We start from the raw sequence: 21,023 nt of genomic DNA, 5'->3' as shown, positions 1-21,023 counted from the left end.
GTAAAAGAATTCAAAATGAAAAAAATCTTAGACTGTGTTTGGTTGTGATTTCAAAATGTGATTCAACGTGGTAGTTTGAGTATGGTGTTTGGATAGAGCTGTGGAATTAATTTTCCACAACTCTGCGGAACGCTCTGTCTGTTTTATTAAAACCGAGCGCGTGTTTCAATTTTTTTTTTTTCAAAAAGGGACGTCTGGCCGGTTGACCGGAATAGTGATTTTTTTTATTTTTTTGCAATTGATATATAATCGAAAAAAATATTTTTGAGTTGTATGAATTGTAAATTTTTGTATCAAATTTCAAATGTCACATCAACAATTCCCCACTCAAATCAAAACTCTTTTCAAAACTCTTTACCAAACAAATTTTCTATACTCAAATCATAATTTCACAACACACAAACTCAAAATACAACTCATACTCTCAAATCACATTTATAAAACTCTACCAAATGCTACCTTAATATTTGTAGTATTAGAAGTGATCATGGTAAATAATTTGAAAATGATGACTTTATTATGTTTTGTGATGAGTTTGGAATTAATCATAACTTTTCTGCCCCTAGAACTCCTCAACAAAATGGTGTAGTTGAAAGAAAAAATAGAACTTTTGAAGAAATGGCTTGTACTATGCTTTTGTGAAAATAATTTTTCTAAATATTTTTGGGCGAAAGCCGTTAACACTACATACTATGTTATAAATCGTGCCGTGATTAGACCTATTCTTAAGAAAAACCCCTATGAACTTTGGAAAGGTAGAAAACCTAATATTAATCATTTGCGTGTTTTTGGTTGCAAATGCTTTATATTGAATAAAAATAAAGCTAACTTAGGAAAATTTGATGCTAAATCAGATGAAGCTATATTTCTTGGTTATTCTATGTCCAGTAAAGCTTATAGAATATTCAATAAAAGAACTCTACTTGTTGAAGAATTTGTGTATGCTGTTTTTGATGAATCTAACAACATTATTTCAAAGAATCTTGTAAGTAATGATATTGTAGAAAATCAACCAAGCATGGAGAGCATTTACATAAAAGAAAATGAAGAAAATCCACTACGCGAACATGAAGAAGAAATTACAATGGAGAAACTTCAAGAAATACATGCTCTTCTAGAAAATAACTCAAATCTACCAAAAGAATAGAAGTATGCTCGTGGCCACCCCAAAGACCTCATCATAGGTGATGCGGCGGAAGGTATAAAAACTTGTTCCTCTGTTAGAAATGTTTGTGGTAACTTAGCGTTTGTTTCACAAATTGAACCAAAACCGTTTTTAGAAGCTGAAAATGATGAAAACTAAATTTTAGCAATGCAAGAAGAATTAAATCAATTTGAAAGGAATGAAGTTTGGTTTTTAACCCAATAACCTAAGGATCGTCCCGTTATTAGTACAAAAATGGTTTTTCAAAATAAAATGGATGAATCTGGAGTTGTTACTAGAAATAAAGCTAGATTGGTAGTCCAAGGTTATAATCAAGAAAAAGACATTGATTTTGATGAAACTTTTGTACCGGTTGCTAGACTTGAAGCTATTAGAATGTTATTTGCTTTTGCATGTTTTAAAGATTCAAATTGTATCAAATGGATGTTAAAAGTGCTTTTTCTAAATGGGTACATTTTAGAGGAAGTTTATGTTGAACAAGCTCCCGGTTTTGAAAGTCATAAATACCCGGATCATGTTTTCAAACTCTCAAAAGCTTTATATGGCCTAAAACAAGCTCTTAGAGCATGGTATGTATACAGGAAAGAAATAAACCTTCTCGTATAATCCTGTTGATCAAGTCTGTGCTCCTCCGTACGACGTCACTTTACTTCCTAAAAACACAAGCGTGAGCTAGCCGGCGAGTGTGTGCCGGAAACCCCTCCGATGCCTAAGTCAGAAAAACAGACAAGTAGACAAGAAGCTCTGTGAATTCGAGAATCAAAGTTATGTTACCTCTCCAAAGGTGATGTTTATGAGCTTTTATAGGTTTCCTGTGGCACAATCCTAGTAGGACTTCTACTCCTCCATGCAGAGTCCTCCTAGGATTCATACTCCTGAAGGATAATGCTTATCCTTCAACACCCCCCTCACTGCTTAAACCAAGTGAGATGGTTATACCATGGCTGGGCTACCATACAACCGAAATAACATTACCATGCTAGACTGACTGGCGTAACCGATCTAACTGTTAGTTCGGCTATTCTTAGCTTTTCCCCTACCTCGACTTCACATGCCAAAACCGAGCTATCCAGAGAAGAGCCTACGCCGAACTAACCCAAAACCAAATCCTGAAGAGGGCTCAGTATACTTCCTCACGTCCACCTCGGCTTTGCATGCCATGACCGAACTAACCAATTTGGCCGTGGCGACCGAGATAACAACAAGGCCTTCTTGGACCGAGCTAATGAAAAAAAACATTTTACTCCGCCTTTCTTACCACGGCCCAAAGCGGCCCATCACCCAATCTCGGCCCAATTTATTCATACAAATTACCCTCTCAATTGCCCCTTAATTCCATCTGCGCAGCATGATAGGATTACCTTGTCTTCCAGCTGAGCTAAAAAATTTTAACTTTACTACCGAGCTAAGCCTCTTAGCCTTTCCAGCCGAGCTAGGCTCACACCAGTCTGTACCTGTCCGTTCAAACGTCTCTTCAATCACATCAACTGAATCGTTTCTCCTTTCCATGACACGTGGCACGCCCTTATTGGCCTATTGCAGCTGTCACGCCGTCCTCGTATTTCGCATAATTTGAACAGTTCCCGCCTTTTGCCCCTTCTCTTTCCACAAAACAACCCTTTGTTTCTGAATCACTTATACCATTCACTCTTTCTTCTCTCCTTTTGCCACCATTGTTCTCCATCCTTTGCAACTGTAAAGCTCGTGCTTGCTGCCATTTTCTACTTCCATTTCCTTCTTTTCACCTGGTAAGTTTTTCAAGCCTGCTTTGCTTTTGTGGTCTTTGCATTTGCTTTCTTTCATTCTTGGCACACTGTTTCTGTTTTTTGCAAAACATGTTTTTTTGCTCTACCTTGCGTTTTCTGGGAAAAACTTTATAAGAACCCCATGAACTTCATGAAGCTGTCTGCAGAACACTTAGTTTAATCCAAAATTATAATGTAACCGAACTAACAAGTAGTTTGTAGTCGATGTCATTCTATCAGACTACTTAACCGAACTAGCACTCCATGTTGGTACCAGTAGTTTCAATAAGTCAAACCACTTCTTGATAGACCTTAGCCGAGGTATCCAATCGAACTAAGTCTGCACTTAGCATACTGGGAAACCTTAATTTCCACCGATCTAGGTCTTTGGGGCTAAACCAGCTTTCTTAGTTTTTAGACCGAACTCAGAAAGCTGCCCCTAGGCGCTCAACCGGTCTAACATTACCTACTAATCCATCCAAGCTACCAAGCACCTTGTTGAAACCGAGATAGAACCTGTAACATCCTACATAGCCGAAGTAGGACTTCTTTTTTCTTGCTTCTTATTTTGTAGCACGGTCTAGCAAACTGTGCTTAACACCTTTGTTTTTCACTTTGCAGACTTAGGTTGCCCAGATACTCCTTTGGGTGCTCAACCGAGCTACACAGCACCAGTCTTCGACCGGGCTAACACAACTTTTAATTTATTCATAACTTATAAAATAATGGAGAAGTATAGGTTTTTAGTAAACACTCCGGGTGGCTTGGCCGAATTCCGAAGGGATTATAACATCCCAGACGATGTCCACCTAACCTTAGCTGAAAAAGATGTTATACCTTGGGGAAACCAGGGCTTTGTACCCTTTACCCTTTTATCAATAATAGAAACCGGACTAAGATTTCCAGTCCAACCCTTAATTTGTGAATTTCTTAGGCAAACGAGATTATGCCCAACCCAGCTTTCCACCAACTCATACCGCATTATAATGGGTATATCCGAGCTAAACCGCCGAGCTGGCATTAACCTTGGCTTAGCCGAAATCTTCCACCAGTACTCCATAGGGTCAAAAAAAGACGGCTGGGTTTACTATCTTAGAATGCGCCGCCGTCGAGAAAAAATAATAAAAAACACACCGGACAAAGACTTGAATGATGATGACTTTTTCTGGGTGTCTGGCAATTTTGAAGGCCAGCAAACCCAGATCCCTGGCCGAAGTATAAACTGGAATAAAGGCGAACCTGGTATAATTTACTTCAGTTTGTTGGCATGCTTTGTTTTATTTCGGTTACCTATTCCTGAACCGAACTAACAGTTTGTCTTCTTTATGTAGATTCAGCCCATCTTCAATCCTTGTACAGTTACCCCAATCTGAACACTATCCGTGCCGCACTTCATTTTCCAGAAAGAAGTTGGGCCAAACTTCTTAATTTTGAGCCGACATACCGTTACAGCGGTGGCCGAAAAGCCAGAGTAACAAATTTTATGCTTGAGGACGCCCCAGAACCGGACCCAACTTTGCCCCAAATTATCCTTGTCCCTCTCACAGCCGAACAAGAAATGGCCAAGAGAAACAGAGTCAGGACCCTCTTGACTGAAACCAACAGACCCGAAGTACCGCCACCAAGCCAAACGCAACAGGCCGTTGTGGCCCTTCCTTCTCAACAACCTTCTTCATCTCGGGTGAACAAGCGTGCCCGGACTAGCCAAACCGAGCAGCGCCTTGTGGACGAAGATGAGACCATTCTTCCGCTACCGAGCCCTCAGCCGGAGCGATCCAACCAATCTAGCTCTTCCAAGTGGGCACCCAAGCTCACTTTCCAGAATCGAGATATCTAGGACACCGACTCGGTGGTCACAGAGAATGATCATGTACTGGCCTTCAATCTGGCCAAGAGTGTGTGTCTTCTAAAAGACATAGTGCACCGACATAACCAACTGAACACCGAACTGAAGTCCATCCGGTCTTCAACGAAATCAATGATTCTGGTAAGTAGGTTTTTTCGATCTTTCTAATTCTTCCAAGTTTTAGCTCGGTTAAAAAGAAACAATTCTTTTGCAGGCCATTCAGAAAAACAATATCACTCACAGGCGAGTGTTGGAGCTAAGGAAAACAACTAGGCAAGCCATGACGGAAGCCGAAGCCAAGACTGCCGAACTAAATCAATCCCAACAGAGGACGGCCGAGCTAGAGGCCGAGATAACTCGTCTAACCGGACTAGTTACCTCGGCTAATACCGACAAACAAAGAGCGCTAACCGAGATGAAAGACAAGTATTTGTGGGAACTGGCGAAACTTGAGGGTGTTAAGGACGCCGAAATAAACGTTTTGAAGAAGAAAGTTGAAGATGCCGAGCTGAAGGGCTTTAAGGAAGGCGAAGCTGTATACATCTAGCAGTGTGAAGCTGCGAAGGACTTGTTCTTCAAGTGCGGCTGGAGGGGTGCCGTGGAGCAGCTTGGTTGCGGTCCCGACACCGAGGTCTACAATGCTCCTTAGTATTTTATTCCGGCCTCACTGGCAGAGTATGCAGCCGATCTTCAAAAGCAATTCCTTGAAGCGTTTGACGACGACGATGAAGAGAATGAGCCAACTGACACTCCGGTTGACAATGTTCCAGCTAACCAATCAGTTCGGGCGGAGCCTGCGGTAGAAGATCTGACCCTTGAGCAACCTGCTGAAACCGAGCTCTAGGCCGAGACCGAGCTCCCAACTCAGACTGTAATTCCGTCTGAAACCGGACTTCGAGTTGATGCCGAGCTGGATGTCGAAATAGATGACCTTTTTAGCTGATTTTGTATTTTTTCTTTTTCTTCTTTTTGTTTCGACTTGTAATCGGGCTGGGAGCCCCTCCCTTGTAATCGCTTTGAACTTGATTAATGCGAATCATCTTCTTTTACACTAACTGTTATTCCGGTTTAAATACTTTACTCCGGTCCTAGCTTATCAATCTGACTAGGCTGGCTTGCCCACCACTCTTTAGCTGATATAAATACTGCGGCTGAAGAGTACAAAGAGTTGGTTTAATCCCGCCGACCACTTTTTCAGCCCAAACCCTTATTTCGGCTGAAGAGTAATAAGAGTTGGTTTTAATCTAGCCAACCATTCTTCAGCCATATCCTTACTTCGGCTGAAGAGTAATAAAAGCTGGTTTAATCCAGCCAACCACTTCTTCAGCCTATAACCTTACTTCGGCTGAAGAGTAACCAAATTTGGTTTAATCCAGTCAACCACGTCTTCAGTCATACCCTTACTTTGGTTGAAGAGTAACAAAAGTTGGTCTAATCCAGCCAACCTCTAAGTTTAGTTTTTCCAGCCAACTTAGTATAGAATGTTTAGTTATTCCGACCAAACATCCTGCAGCCTGGATCCTTATCATGGGCTTAGGAGGGGTGTTGGTTTAATCCAGCCAACCTCGAAGTTAGTTTTTCCAGCCAACTTAGAATAAAATGTTTGGTTATTCCGACCAAACGTCCTGCAGCCTGGATCCTTATCCTGGGCTTAGGAGGGGTGTTGGTTTAATCCAGCCAACCTCTAAGTTAGTTTTTCCAACCAACTTAGAATAAAATGTTTGGTTATTCCGACCAAACGTCCTGCAGCCTGAATCCTTATCCTGGGCTTAGGAAGGGTGTTGGTTTTTCTAGCCAACCTTTAGATTGGTTTTTCCAGCCAACCTAAAGTAAAGTGTTTGGTTATTCCGACCAAACGTCCTGCAGCCTAGATCCTTATCCTGGGCTTTAGGAAAGGTGTTGGTTTAATCCAGCCAACCTCGAAGTTGGTTTTTCCAGCCAGCTTAGAATAAAGTGTTTGCAATGTTCCTAACTTCACTAAAACTAACTTTTACAGAAAACAACTATGCTGAAAAGAATCGACTTGTTTTATTGAGGAAAGAAAAAATTACACATGTTTGAAAGAGGAAAGCTAAAAATAAAATAACTTGAGATTGGCGGTGTTCCATAGCATAGGGATTGCTTTGCCGTCCTTGTCTTCTAGGTGGTATGCCCCTTTGCCTGCTAGCCCAACCACTTTGTAAGGACCTTCCCAATTAGGCCTTAGCTTGCCATCTCCTAGTACTAGGGTGTTTCCCATCACTTTGCGCAGCACCCAATCTCCGATCTTAAATTGCCTTGGATGTACAGTTTTGTTGTATTTCCTGGATAACTCTTGTTGGTATGAGGCAATGTGGACTAGTGCTTTTTCTTTTCTTTCTTCGGCGAGGTCGAGCTCCAATGCTATGGCTTCTCCATTCAAGTCTGGATCAAAATTTTCGCTTCGAATTGTGGGGAGGCCAACTTCCAGTGGGATTACTGCTTCCATGCCATAGGCTAAGGAGAATGGTGTTTCTCCTGTTGATCGTCGAGGTGTGGTGCGGTAAGCCCATAAAACATGAGGAAGTTCCTCCGCCCACCTGCCTTTTGCCTTTTCTAACCTTTTCTTCAGTCCATCCAAGACAACCTTGTTTGATGCTTCTGCTTGGCCATTTGCTTGGGGATATGCTGGTGTAGAATTGTAGAACTCTATCTTGTATTCTTCACAAAAGCTTTTAAAGATTTTGCCATCAAACTAGGTGCCGCTGTCTGATATGAAGGCTTTAGGTATGCCGAATCGAGTAATGATATTTTGCCAGACGAACTTCTTCACATCTTTTTCCTTGATTGATGCCAATGCTTCTGCTTCCACCCACTTTGTGAAGTAGTCTGTTGCTGCGAAAAAGAACTTCCTGTTTCCGGGCGCTGTTGGAAGTGGTCCTACTATGTCCAAGCCCCACATTGCAAAGGGCCATGGGCTGGTCAACGGTAGGAGTTCTCTGGCCGACTGATGTATTTGATGTGCGAACTTCTGACATTTCTCACACTTCTTCACATATTTCTCGAGGTCTGCTTGCATGTATGGCCACCAGTATCCTTGTGAAATGGCTCTGTAAGCCAATGATCTTCCTCCTTAGTGGCTTCCGCACACCCCCTCATGTATTTCGAACAAGAATGCTTCTACTTTACTGGGGTGGACACACTTTAGATAAGGTCCTGAAAAGGATTTTTTGTACAATGCCATAGATGGGGAGAGCCAAAATCGTTGCGACTTTGCTCTAATTTTGTTGGCTTCTTTCTTTTCTTCTGGTAAGGCGCCATCTTTTAAGAACAGTATGATGGGATCCATCCATGAGGGGCCTAGCTCGGTGCAACATACCTCTTCTGCTTCGGGGTCTTCAATGCTTGGTCTTGGTAAGTAGTCGATGAGCAACGGATGAGGGATGAAAGTATTTGCCATTGAAGCAAAGCCTGCTAGTTCGTCTGCTCTGCTGTTTTCCTCCCTGCCAATCTGTTCTATCCTCACTACTTCAAATTTCTTGATCTCTATTCTGACCAATTCTTGGTACTTGGCCATCCTATCATCCTTTGCTTCATAGTCGCCAGAAATTTGGTTTACCACCAGCTGTGAGTCGCTGTAGACCATTAGTTCGGTGGCCTTCATGTAGAATGCTGTTTTGAGTCCTGCAAGAAGTGCTTCATACTCCGCTTCGTCGTTTGATGCTGGGAAGCCAATGTTGATTGCTTGCTCCACAACCAGGCCGTCTGGTGAGATGAGGACTATGCCAAGTCCTGCACCATGCCGGTTGGATGCTCCATCCACAAAGAGCTTCCACATCTCTCCAACGAATAATTTCCAGCAAGTGGAGGGGTCAGATGATGTCGTGGGGTCAAGAATGTTGCTGGTGTTTTCTTCAAGGTCCATGCTTGCGGTCTGCCCCTCGCTATCTGATTGTACCAAGTCTTTATTTATTGGTGAGTCTTGGTTCGGTGTAGCTTGGTTTGCTTCTTCCTTGCTATATTTAGTCTAGTCTGTCATGGGATCTGATTGAATATCTTGCACCAAGGGTTGCGCTATTCCGGCGTCAATTTCTATTCCTGGTTTGGTTGTATCAGTCAGGTCGACTGGGCAGATATGATGACTTCCTGGGGTGAATTCTGCGACAAAGTCTGCCAAAGCTTGGGCCTTTATCGCGGTCCTGGGTTGGAACTTGATGTCGAATTGTCCCAACTTAACTGCCCATTTCAAGATTCGCCCAGAAAAGTTTGCCCTCTCAAACATAGTTTTTAATAGGAAAGCTGTGAGGACAACTATGGTGTGGGCGTGAAAGTAGTGCGACAACTTCCTTGAGGCCATCATCAAGTCCAATGCCAGTTTTTTCAGTGGCAAATACCTTGTTTCGGCTCCCAACAATGTTTTGCTGACATAATAGATGGGCAGATGTTGAATTCCTTCCGTGCGGACCAACACTGCGCTAATTGCGTGCTGAGAGACTGCCAGGTACAGGAAGAGTTCTTCTCCAGGTATTGGGGTGACCAGCAATGGTGGAGAAGACATGTATTCTTTCAAGCTTTCCAGAGCTTGGTCGCATTCTTCGTCTCATTCGAACTTGGCTTTTAGTGCATGGAAGAATGGTCGTAGTCTGTCCGATGACCGGCTTATAAACTGATTGAGCGCAGCTGCCATGCCGGTGAGATGCTGCACTTCTTTTACTGAGTTTGGTCTCTTCAAATCCTGGATTGCTTTGATCTGGGAGGGGTCTGCTTCTATACCCCGGTTGGTCACAAGGAAGCCCAGGAATTTGCCAGATCCTACTCCGAACGCACACTTGGATGCATTGAGGCGCAACTTGTGTTTCTTCAGGATCTCAAATATCTCGCCTAGGTCCTTGAGATGGTCATTCTCATCCTTGCTCTTGACCACCATGTCGTCGATGTAAGCCTCCATTGTTCTGCCTAACAATGGTTTAAACATCTTGGTGACCATCCGTTGGAATGTTGCCCCTGCGTTCTTTAGGCCAAAGGGCATGACCTTGTAGTCCTCTTGGAGTTGTAAAGGATGTGATCTCCTGGTCTGGTTCATGTATGGCGATTTGATGGTAGCCTCTGTACACATCCAGAAAGCTAAGTCGGTTGTGCCCCGCCGTTAGATCGACCAGTTGATCTATCCGTGGTAGAGGAAAACTGTCTTTCGGACATGCCTTGTTGATTGTTTTGTAGTCGACACAGACACGCCACTTGCCATTCTTCTTTGGCACCACAACTGTGTTGGAGATCCATCTTGGGTAGTGCACCTCTCTGATTGCTCCTGCCTCCAACAGGTTTCCTACTTCTTCAGCCACTATCTCGGCATGGTGGAGTGCCGATCTACGGGTGCGTTAAATGATTGGTCTGGCGGATGGGTGGACATTAAGTTGGTGACAGATGAAGTTGGGATCAATGCCTGGCATGTCGTATGGTGTCCAGGCAAACACTTCGATATTAGAGGTTAAAAATTCCAAGACCTCTAATCTCTCAGTGCTGGACAACGATGAACCGAGCAAAAGAACTTATCCGAGTTCTTTTCATCTATTCTTACCTCTACCAAGTCTTCCACCGCTTTCTGATTAGCTGCTTTGCCTACATCTGCGAACAGTTTATTGCTCTCAGGTTCTTCCACCGAATGAACGTATCCTTTGGCAGCGCGGCTGCCATTCACCGTGATAAAGCATTGCTTGGACATAATCTGATCTCCATAGACCTCTTCAATTACACTGGTGTCGTTGGGGAACCGCATTACTTGGTGGTAGGATGACGCCACCGATCGTATGGCATACAGCCATGTTCTGCTCAAGATGATGTTATAAGTGGAGGGGGCCTTTAATACCCAGAACTCTACTTGTTTCGTCACGCTTCCTGTCTTGATTGGGAGGATTATTTTGCCAACGGGCCATTCTGGCATGGAGTTGAATCCAATCAAGGGAGATACAGCAGGTGCCAAGTCTTTATCTTGTAACTTCAACTGTTTAAAGGTGTCGTAGTACATTATCTCACATGAACTGCCTTAATCTATCAAAATCCGCTTGACGTCAAAATCCTTGACTCGGAGAGTGACAACCAAGGCATTATTGTGAGGGCAATTTATCCTTGCCAAGTCCTTATCCGAAAATGACATGACGTTCGTGGCCTCTGTCTTCCCCTTCTTGATGGCAGGTTGGGCACTTTGTACCTCTCTTAAATGCTCAGCCTTTTTGATTGATCCTCTGAGCTCGCATACACGCTCGAGTCCAAAAACTCCATGTATCACATTGATAACGCCTTGAGGTGGGGCGTCGATTGGCATTCCGTTGGGGTTATTATGGTCCTGGGGGACTGGTTGGGCCCCTCCTTCAATGTATTTATCTAGGTGACCTGCTGCCACCAACTCCTCCAAGTGCTGTCTTAATGGCGTGCAATTTTCAGTGCGGTGCCCCTTTTCTTTGTGGAAGGTGCACCGTGATCTTTCGTCATAGTCCTTCTGAGCTTCCCCAAGCTTAGCTGGCCATCTGACGAAAGGCTCATCCCGTATTTCACTTAGAATTCGGTAGATCGGTTTCTTGAAGACCGTGGTTATGGCAGTGCGGACTCTCAACCATCTTTTATCTTGGTCCTCTTCGTTGTCTCGTCTGCCTCATCCGTTTTTGCTTGGACGGTCTACCGCGTTGACCTTTGCTGAGGCCTTCTTCTCTGGTACTATGGTCGTGCCAGATTTTGTTTTGGCACATGCGCCATCCTCTTCTACCCTGATGTACTGATGCACTCTTTCCATCAAGGCTTCCATAGTGAAGGGTGGTGTCATGGTGATTGAGTCCCTTAATCTGTTCCCGACCGGAAGGCCTCTCTTGTATTGTGCAATAGCGAGATTGGTGGGACAGTCCCCAATCTGGTTGAATGTCTCCCAGTAGTGACTATTATAGGACCTTAATGTCTCTTTTTCGCCCATGTCGATGGAGAGTAGCTGGTCAATTTCCACCAGGGTTTTGGTGTTTGTTCTGAACCTTGTGACAAACGCCTCCGCCAATTGCGCCCAGGAGGCTATGCTGCCTTCTGGAAGTTTTTCAAACCAAGTCAAGCCTAGATCGCCAAGGCTTGACGGGAAGAGAATGCACATTAGAGCCTCGTTTCGTCGATATACCGCCATAACCTGGCGGAAGTGGCTTAGGTGAATGTAGGGGTCCGTCTTCCCCTCGTACGTAGTGAATTTGGGTTGAAGGAAGCTTGTAGGTAGGGGCGCGTTTTCAATTGCCGGAACAAACGGCGAGGTCTGCAGCCTTGCTAATGCTTTGTCCGTCGGTTCGTAGGCAGGGCGTGGTAATGGCATTCCAACCTCGACGCTTCCATGCGATCGAGGAGCCAATCGTTGAAGGGCAGAAACTCTGCGAAGGTCGCGCGCCCTGGTGTCCTTCTTCCATCGTGCCTTTTCTTCCAGCATGATCCGCAAATCGGATGATCTTGGCAACTCCGTCTGTTTGGATGATGTTTGATGCGAGTGTGAGGGTCGGTAGATACTTCCCTCTGTGTAAGACCTCAATGATCTCATTCTCTCAGACCTGGAGTAACGAGTTCTGGAGGTTCTAGACTGAGTATCGCTTGTCCTGAGGCTTCTACTCTCTGCTTGTGATGGTGTTGAATGCCTTCCATGGTCTTTTGAGGGCGAGGGGATGTCTTGTTTTTGTGCCCCTCTCCTGTCGCCACTCATTTTCCCTTCATCTGGCGCTTCAAAGCCTCCATGTCCGCCGCCATCTTCCTTATTAATTCGTCTTGCTCCTTCACGCGGTCCTCCAGAATTTGAGGATCAATCCTCCGCCTTTGCCTGTTAGGACTTTGTGAACGAGAGTGACGGGGGCTGTTAGTCCGCCTCCCCCTAGTATCCCTCCTGGGGTTATGTCGTTGGGGCTCCAAGTCCACCATGGGAGAGATAGAAGGTAGTCCTTCACGCCTTGCACCCCCATCTGGTGTTTGCCCATCGATGGCGGACTATGGTAAATCTTCATTGTGCGCCATTGTTCCTAAAGAGGTAAAGCTTGATCAAGAGGTTTTGTTCTTTTCTGAATTCCCACAGACGACGCTAATTGTACGGGAAAGAAATAAACCTTCTCGTATAATCCTGTTGATCAAGTCTGCGCTCCTTCATACGACGTCACTTTACTTCTTGAAAACACAAGCGTAAGCTAGCCGGTGGGTGTGTGCCGGAAACCCCTCCGATGCCTAAGTCAGAAAAACAGACAAGTAGACAAGAAGCTCTGTGAATTCGAGAATTAAAGTTGTGTTACCTCTCCAAAGGTGATGTTTATGAGCTTTTATAGGTTTCTTGTGGCACAATCCTAGTAGGACTTCTACTCTTCCATGCAGAGTCCTCCTAGGATTCATACTCCTGAAGGATAATGCTTATCCTTTAACACCCCCCTCACTGCTTAAACCAAGTGAGATGGTTATACCATGGCCGGGCTACCATACAACCGAAATAACATTGCCATGCTAGACTGACTGGCGTAATCGATCTAACTGTTAGTTCGGCTATTCTTTGCTTTTCCCCTACCTCGGCTTCACTTGCAAAAATCGAGCTATCCAGAGAAGAGCCTACACCGAGCTAACCCAAAACCAAATCCTGAAGAGGGCTCAGTATACTTCCTCACGTCCACCTCGGCTTTGCATGCCATGACCGAACTAACCAATTTGGCCGTGGCGACCAAGATAATAACAAGGCCTTCTTGGACCGAGCTAATGAAAAAAAACATTTTACTCCGCCTTTCTTACCACGGCCCAAAGCGGCCCATCACCCAATCTCGACCCAATTTATTCATACAAATTACCCTCTCAGTATGAAAGATTGAGTAATTTTCTACTTGACAAAGCTTTTTCTAGAGGAAAAATTGATACAACACTCTTTATAAAAATTAAAAAGGAAGATATGCTAATTGTTCAAATTTTTATTGATGATATTATTTTTGGTGCTACTAATGAAAATTTATGCAAAGAGTTTGCTAAAGATATGCAGGGTGAATTTGAAATGAGTATGATGAGAGAACTAAATTACTTCATTGGTCTACAAATTAAACAAACTAATGATGGAATCCATTTAAATTAAACAAAATATATCAAGGATCTACTCAAAAGGTTTGAAATGGAATTATCAAAGCTTGCAGCAACTCCAATGAGCACATCAATAAAAATCGACAAAGATGAGCAAGGTAAACTTGTAGATGAAAAGAAATATCGAGGTATGATTGTTTCCTTACTTTATCTTACTGCAAGTAGACCTCATATAATGTTTAGTGTTTGTATGTGTGCGCGTTTTCAATCCGCACCGAAAGAGTCACACATCACCGCAGTCAAACATATTTTCAGATATCTTGTCGGCACTTCAAATTTGGGATTATGGTATCCTAAGGGAACCACTTTTGAACTTTTTGGTTACTCAGATGCCGACTTTGCGGGATGTAGACTTGACCGAAAAAGCACTAGTGGCCCTTGTCATTTTGTTGGACACTCTCTCACTTCTTGGTTTTGTAAAAAACAAAACTCAGTGACTTTGTCAACTACTGAAGCAGAATATATTGCTGCCGCTGGGTGTTGTGCATAATTGTTTTGGATAAAACAACAACTTCAAGATTTTGGACTTCACTATGATTATATTCCTATAAAATGTGACAACACAAGTGCCATTAACCTTTCCAAAAATCCTATTCAGCACTCACGCACTAAACACATTGAAATAAGGCATCATTTTCTAAGAGATCATATACTCAAATGTGACATCGAACTCAAATTTGTGCCTACAAATCGTCAATTAGCTGACATATTTATCAAACCTCTTAATGAAGAACAATTTTGTTTTATTAGAACTGAACTTGGTATGATGAATACTCCAATATAATGTTTATATTAAATATAAATTCAAACAAAATAAATAAATAAATAAAATAATAAATAATAATAATAAATAATAATTAAATAAAATAATGATAATTATATATATGTATATGTGTTCTCTTTCCCTTTCTCACTCACTCTATCTCAATCTCTCACCCGTTCTCTCTCTTACTCTCTGTTTTCTTTTTCTTTTGCTCTCTCGCTCTCCCTTTCTTCCTCTCATCCTCGGTCGACACCATCTTCATCCTCACCATCGTCTGCAACCAGCTCCACCATCCACAACATCATCCATCACTTTCATCACTACCATTATCCACCCAAATCCCTCACTAATCTACCGAGAACCATCACTACTCTACCGAAAATCTGTATCACCTTCATTACCGATTCATCAAGTTCCATCATCAAGATCCGTGACTAATCCATCCAGATCCGTGACTGATCCATCAAGATCCATTGTCGATCTAAAAAAATTCGTCATCGATCTACATGATCTTCTCCATTTCTTCCGATCATTAAGGTCATCATCGATCAACATGTTAAAATTCTTTTTGCACTGTGTTATATTTTTTTACTTGTTGTATGTGCTCCAAACTCTCTTGGATTTAATAATGACTGCTTCTACCTTGTCTGAAGAAATTGTTTTTATTTGCATTTTCTCTTTTTATGCTAGTGCACTTGGAGTAGTTGTTTATGGCCAGATCTTAATTGCCTTTGGTGTTATCGATTGGTAATCTGTTTCTTCCAATTTATATAATTTTTAGTGCATTAATTTAGGGGGAGACTCATATTATGTAATATTTTGAGATTAAAAATTAAAATAAATATATGAATAAATAAAAATGGGGCGTTTGTATATTCTATGCATAATTTTAGGGGGAGTATATATAATTTTTACTCCTTATCTACACCAACCATTTTTTTTAGGGCAGAATTTTTAAATATATAAAAAAAATAAAAAAAAGAAGAAAGATAAATGCTTGTAATTTTATTTTAGAAGGAGAAAATATTACTCGATTACATGTAAGTTTTCAAAAGGCCACACAGATTTTTCACTTCTCTCAACAATTTTTCATGAGTCTCTTTTACATGCTTCTCTCTATTTTCGACTTCTATAAGTCCTGGCATTATAACCGTTGCATAATATTGCACCGCATTCTCCAACTGTGTATTTTTACTTTTTAGCTCTTTCTTCTCCTTACACATATTAATCAGTTGTTGTTTTAACAAGCACACATCATCTCTCCATTGCTGATTATCTTGTACTCTTGCTTGTAATTGTTGTGCCATATTGGAAACTGCAGTCATTGCCTGTGTACTAAGAGCCATAATGTTATTAATAGCATCGATATCATTTCAATTACTAATAACACTAGGACTCTCATTTACAGGAATAGCATATGCCTACACCACTGGTAACCTCTCATTTGTCTACATTACAGGCACCTCATGCAGGTCCGAACCATTGATGGTTAAGGTAAGAAATGACATGATTACATAACAAGCTAAAACAAATTTTTTTTTTTCTAACACTTGATAATTTCGTCTCTTTGCCTATCATCCTTGTCCTTTCTTATACACTCCATCGATCCAATACTCGATGCATATCTGCTCAAATCTTTTGTTTGTCAACATTTTGTGCGCTCGAGATGCTCCAAAATCTCCACAAAGATTTCGATAAGACAGAAGGCCCATTATTTTATTTTTGGCTGCTCAGATTATTTTATCAAATATATTTGTTTCATCTCTTCATTTTTTATTTTGATGATGTCAAAGAGGAAGAAAAAAAATATGATTTTACTTTTGAAAATTATATGTTGTAGGGTTATCAAATATTTTGTTAATTTTATTTTGTGTCAAATCCATACAAATATTGCCATCATAAAAAAAGGGGAGATTGTTAATCATATTATTTAATTTTAATGATATCTAAAATATTATTTGTAAAAATTTAGATTTTTTAATATACATATTATTTGACACAAAATATTATCTGTTTAATATATATATATATATATATTTGTTAAATATTATTTAAATAAAAATATTTTTGAAAACTTTACTATTCACTTTTTGAAAATTTAGGTTGATCACTATTCACTTTTTAACAAAATTAAAATTGATTAATTATACTATTTTGACAAAATTGATTGATGGGTTGTATTATCTTGACAAATGTGATATTGATGAGTTGTCTTCTTTTGACAAAAATGATATATCCAAATGGAGTGATAGGTTATGTTTAGCTGAAAACCTCTACAAAAATTTAAAAAGGGTATATATGATCAGATCTATTATAAATATTACTTAAAGAGATTTTACTATATATGCAAATATTTGATTAGAATATTAAAAAGAATGCATATAATATAAATAGAATACATCACGTGAGCAATTAGACTTTTTACACTACATTGATTATATCATGTCACACTACATTGATTATCTATACTATATATTAAGCAAAATGGGATTTTTAACCCCCAAGGCCTGTGGGAGCTTCAATATCTCAATCTGAATTTTCTAAAGTTTTTATTTTTTTTAAAAAAAAAACTTAGCATTTATTGATTTGGTCAAAATCCCCTGATCAGCATTTATTAACTTTTCAAAAATGCTGGAGGCCCCAAATATTCTACCAAAAGTTTTACCAAATGTCTCACATGGGTGTGGGATTGGGTCCCACACCCATGTGAGACATTTGGTAAAACTTTTGGTAGAATATTTGGGGCCTCTAGTATTACTCTTAACTTTTTTCAATCCACATGTCTTTCCACATGTCTGCATTTATTGATTTGGTCAAAATTCTCTGATCAGCATTTAAAATCCCCTCATACAAATAATTATAGATACAATCTATGTATAGTTACTGCAGTACCCTTTTCAACTTCTTCTAGATACTATGGTTAATGATAAGATTGTTAAATTATTTTTATAAAAAATCTTAAAAAACATAATTTATATATTAAAAAAAATCTAAAACAAATATAAATATCTATAATTATCCCGTGCATAGCACGGGTGATAGGCTAGTATCATATATATATATATATATATATTATCATAAAACAGGAAGAAAAATATAGAGTTATATATATATATATATATATATATATATATCTATATAATAAGGCAAGAGGGATTTTAAAAATGTATCAAAATGTATGTGAGATACATTTTGATCCAATGGTTTAAATTACTCCATCTAAATCTCAATGGTTAGGATGTCTTTGAGCATCAACGGTCCAAAATGTAATGGTCCAAAACTCTCCTCTGTCACAGGTACTCATCTTCTCTCTCTCTCATTTCAATTTTTGAACTCTCTCTCTCTCTCTCTCTACCGTGCGACGACCACAGACCAACCACCTTTCCTCATTGTGTCATCCTTTCTCTCTACCATAATGGGTGTTCCGGCTGAGTCATGGCGGAGAAGTCAAGGCCGACGGGAATTGCGATTGACGCCGGAGATCATGGACGCCGGAGATCTACGGCGGAGGACGGTGAAGAGATTTATGGAAGATCTTGGATCTGTTGTGAGCGGTGAGGAGAGAAATGCGATTGATGATGCGATAAGGCATGTGGTTCAGGAGGTCAAGTTATTGGCTAAGAAGGAAGATCGGGAGGGTTTGGATTCATCTATCAACGAGCTTCTTCTTCTTGGAATGCAAAGGTTAATTTCTTGCTTCTTTGTAGATCTGTTTCTCGCTTTTGATTGTTTGAATGTGTGTTTTCTTTTTATTTATTTTACTTCTGTTTGTTAGAAGAAAATTAGGAAAATTAGAAGAATGCCAAAAATTAGCTGTTTCATTCTTCGTTGTTTGGATCAAGAATGCCAAAAAAATTCCATTTGAATGAGTAGAGTGCAATACCACTATGTTGTATATCTTTGTTAATCTTGAAACCGAATTTCATTTTTTTCCCTTCGTTTTCTCAGCAACCAAACAGGGTCGGGAGCTTGCATATAGTCAGTGACAGGGCAGAATAATCAACCTACCTGACATGTGGGTTGATCTTCCAACTTAAATGGATTGATCAAGCATTTTTCTGATTTTTGATTTCTTAAATGGATTTAAATTTAAATTTTTTGAAAGTTTTGGGTCTGAAATGGGTTTCATTTTTCTGGTGAATATTGAAATGGAGACATTGTTCTCTGCTGCATTGTGTATAAATGGGTTTCACTTGATTTTGTATAGTCCAGTGTATATATACATGTATGTATAGTCCAGTGTATAAATGGGTTTCACTTGATTTTGTGGGTTTGAAGAACATGTGGATTTTCCTTATAAAACAGTGAATGAAAAGAAACCTGATTTTCCTTATAAAACAGTCACTTGGTATTTCTTCACTGTTATGGGTTTATGATTTTGTTTCCGTTTTGTTCCTTTTTCCCCATTCAATTTAGAAAAAAATTGATTAATAAACATGATACAAAATGGGTTCAGATTATCAAGTAAATTAAGGAATGTTGAAAAAATTTTGATTGTGGAGTGAATTATTTTGTTGTTCCAAATTTTATACCGTTGGGTTTAGTGAATTATTCCCATTCAATGTTTGTTATTTCTCGGCTGATTTGATTTCTGCCATGTGAATGGTCATGAGTTGATTTAGAAATCAAATGGCCTTTGCTTTTTTTTTTTTTTTTTTTTCACATCTGGTTATGGGTTTATCATGAAATTAATTATTAATGGTTATGGTGTGAATGTTTTTGTGGTGTGATTTTGTTTCTGATTTTTCTGCTGTTATGGGTTTATGATTTTGTTTCCGTTTTGCTCCTTTTTCCCCATTCAATTTAGAAAAAAATTGATTAATAAACATGATACAAAATGGGTTCAGATTATCAAGTAAATTAAGGAATGTTGAAAAAATTTTGATTGTGGAGTGAATTATTTTGTTGTTCCAAATTTTATACCGTTGGGTTTAGTGAATTATTCCCATTCAATGTTTGTTATTTCTCGGCTGATTTGATTTCTGCCATGTGAATGGTCATGAGTTGATTTAGAAATCAAATGGCCTTTGCTTTTTTTTTTTTTTTTTTTTTCACATCTGGTTATGGGTTTATCATGAAATTAATTATTAATGGTTATGGTGTGAATGTTTTTGTGGTGTGATTTTGTTTCTGATTTTTCTGCTGTTATGGTTTTATGATTTTGTTTCCGTTTTGCTCCTTTTTCCCCATTCAATTTAGAAAAAAATTGATTAATAAACATGATACAAAATGGGTTCAGATTATCAAGTAAATAAGGAATGTTGAAAAAACATGGCCTTTGCTTCTTTTTTTTTTTTCACAATTAATTAATAAACATGGCAAATGATACCAAATGGGTTCAGAATCCCAAGTAAATTAAAGAAGGTGTATTGAAAAAATATGTGATTTTGTGGAGTGAAAAAATGTGATTTTGTGGACAGAAATAATCCCAAGTAAATTAAAGAAGGTGTATTGAAAAAATATGTGATTTTGTGGAGTGAAAAAATGTGATTTTGTGGACAGAATATATTATTTCTGTCCATACCTCATCATTTTTTTTCCTTCTGTATTTTGATTTCAGTTTCACAATTTGAAACTACACTGTGAGTCTCATCTCTATGTTCATTTCATCTCATCTCAACTATCTCTCTCAATTACGATTTGTTATTTTGATTTTAAAATTTTCAATACTTATGTTTCTTATGCCTGTAGATTTCTGATTTCTCATATTGAATTGTATTATTAGTTTTAATATTTTTTTAATTGACATCGGTCAAAATATATTGTTTATGTCCATACCTCATCATTTTTTCTCTTCTGTATTTTGATTTCAGTTTCACAATTTGAAACTACAACATCTGTATGTTTCTTATGCCTGTAGATTTCTGGTTTCTCATATTGAATTGTATTATTAGTTTTAATTTTTTTTTTTAATTGATTCAACGACAATCAGTGTTCTGAGGGGCCGTCTGGTAATAGATTTTTTTAGTGATTTTATAAAAACAAACTTCTCTCAACAATCCAAAAGGGAAAACCAGGGGCCTTTTCTCTTGTAAGACCTACAACATTCTTGAAAAATTACAAATCAAGCCTAGATTTTTTGGGTCATTTAGAAGGTAAATTCTTTTAATTTTTTATTTGAACTCTTTTGGATTTAATTTTTTTCTTTTCAACAGAGGTGACTGCTGGATTTTTAAACCTTAATTATCAATCAAACTAAATTTTCCAATAATGACTTCATTTTTTGTGTGCATCTTTTGTGTGCAATGGTTGTGTGCATCTTTTGTAAACAACATCTGTATCAATCATGACTTCATTTTTTCCTGCATCTTTTGTGTGCAATGGTTGATTCACACCGGCAGATTTTTGGTTGATTGTAGAGGTGTTTGTTCAGTGGGAGTTGTTACCCATTAGATTTTTAAGTCCATTTTCTAATATATATATATATATATATAT

Source organism: Camellia sinensis, chromosome 8, assembly GCF_055761805.1.
Source record: "Camellia sinensis isolate YWXY chromosome 8, ASM5576180v1, whole genome shotgun sequence".
Classification (NCBI taxonomy): Eukaryota; Viridiplantae; Streptophyta; class Magnoliopsida; order Ericales; family Theaceae; genus Camellia; species Camellia sinensis.
The sequence above is the reverse complement of the archived record's forward strand: the minus strand, read 5'-3'. Positions refer to the sequence as shown.